Source organism: Lipotes vexillifer, unplaced genomic scaffold (genome assembly GCF_000442215.2).
Source record: "Lipotes vexillifer unplaced genomic scaffold, Lipotes_vexillifer_v1.1 scaffold1766, whole genome shotgun sequence".
In the NCBI taxonomy this organism is placed as follows: Eukaryota; Metazoa; Chordata; class Mammalia; order Artiodactyla; family Lipotidae; genus Lipotes; species Lipotes vexillifer.
The window spans coordinates 121,493-123,950 of record NW_006794662.1 but is presented as its reverse complement, the minus strand read 5'-3'; positions in this window follow the sequence as shown (position 1 = coordinate 123,950).

Sequence of the window (2,458 nt, the reverse complement as noted above, 5' to 3'; positions counted from 1 at the left end):
TCTTTGAGCACATCTGGATCTTTTCCTTCTGGATGTTTTGGAAGAGGCAACCACAAAATAAAATGTATATACTTGTTTATGCAGTTGGCACTGCTTTTCCCAAGATAGAGAGGGATGCAGCTGTTTGTCCTGTTTCTAAAAGCTCTTCTCCCTCGTTGTCATCACCAGTGCAAAGATTCAGTAGCTCCATGCTATCCCAGGGTCATCACCTATCTTTGCAAAATATAGTAAGTGATTGGGAGGCTCACTTAGGATGCTTGTCTTAAGAAGTAAATATACAACCACCCAACCACTCCTGAGTCATGTCCTAGCCAGTTCTTTTTAGATGCTTTTAGGGAGACACTTTCCTTAAAGCAAGCACTTTCATTACCCATCCCCACTGTCAGTGAGATGCATAAAATGCGAGTTTTGATTGAGGGCTTGTGAACTGTCAGTGCTTCCTCTTTACATATATTACCTTCACAGTCCTCATACAAACTTCATCCTCAGACAGCATGGTATTTCTATTTTTTTACTTTTTTCTTTTTTTGAATTTTTAAATTTTATTATACAGCAGGTTCTTATTAGTTATCTATTTTATACATACTAGTGTATATAAGTCAATCCCAATCTCCCAATTCATCATGGTATTTTTAATCTTCATTTTTCAGATGTAGAAACTGAGGCTCAGAGGCACTAAGTAATATGCTCAAGACTGTACATTTAGTATGTGGTAGGACCACAATTTGAAACTAGGTCTGTGATTCTAAAGGCATTGTTCTAACTACTATGCTATATAGGTACTGTGCAGCTCTGTACTGTATTGTACTCTACCATACTATTTTAAACTATTCCTTTCTACACTGTTCCATGCTATACCAGACCACTCTATACTGTACTATATTACCCTGTGCTATAGTATATTACACTATGTTACACTATGGTGTAATATACCACACTAAGATAACACACAATAATATACTATACCAAAATATATTAACCATAATAACAATATGGATACTACACTTCATTATTCTATGCTATGTTATTTAGTATAATTTAATAATTAACTTTAAATCAGCATCTTTATAACTGGAACATGCACACAAGGTCATCATGGAAGAGATGCTTAACATTCTGGAATGGTTTACTGATCACATGGTGCTTACAATGAAGTGGCAAAGCTGGGGCATTGGAGAATCTATTGCCTAGGAGATATCTAATGCTTCCCCTTAGGAAACACCACAGCTCTTGACTAATGGGAGGTCCACTTTCACTTTAGGCTACAAACTGAAAGATTTGAGGGGAAATTCTTTCTCCCAAAAGAGATTTTTGATTTAAATTTTTTTTTTTTTTGGTGGTACGCCAGCCTCTCACTGTTGTGGCCTCTCCCGTTGCGGAGCACAGGCTCTGGACGCGCAGGCTCAGCGGCCATGGCTCACGGGCCCAGCCACTCCGCGGCACGTGGGATCTTCCCAGACCGGGGCATGAACCCGTGTCCCCTGCATCGGCAGGCGGACTCTCAACCACTGCACCATCAGGGAAGCCCCCCAAAAAGAGATTTTTAAACACCCATAATTTTCATAGTTTTGGAAGAACATATGAAATATGTAAAAGTATACTGCATAAATAACTCTTTATATAATAAGGAAATTATTCTAAAATAAAAAATAATTTACCCAGAGTTATGCAACTTCTGAAAATCAAGCTTTTTCCTTTGTTTTTTCATTTAGCTTATGTCCAAATAAGTATTTTTTATTGGAATATAATTGCTTTACAGTGTTGTGTTAGTTTCTGCTGTATAATGAAATGAATCAGTTATATGTATACCTATATCCCCTCCTTCTTGGACCTCCCTCCCACCAACCCCACCATCCCACCCATCTAGGTTATCACAGAGCACTGAGCTGAGCTACCTTTGCTTTATAGCATGTTCCTGCTAGCTATCTATTTTACGCATGGTAGTGTATATATGTCAATCCCAATATCACAATTCATCCCACCCTCCCCTTCGCCCCCTGTGTCCACATGTCCATTCTCTACATCTTGCCCTGCAAATAGGTTGATCTGTACCATTTTTCTAGATTCCACATATATGTGTTAATATATTTGTTTTTCTCTTTCTGGCTTACTTCACTCTGTGTGACAGACTCTAGGTCCATCCACAACCCTACAAATGACCCAATTTTGTTCTTTTTAATGGCTGAGTAAGATTCCATTGTATATAAGTACCACATTTTCTTGATTCATTCATCTGTGATTGGACATTTAAGTTGTTTCCATGTCCTGGCTATTGTAAATAGTGGTGCAATGAACACTGGGGTACATGTGTCCTTTTGAATTACAGTTTCCTCAAGGTATATGCCCAGTACTGGGATTGCTGGGTCATATGGTAGTTCTATTTTTAGTTTTTTAAGGAACCTCCAACTGTTCTCCACAGTGGCTGTATCAATTTACATTCCCACCAACAGTGCAAAAG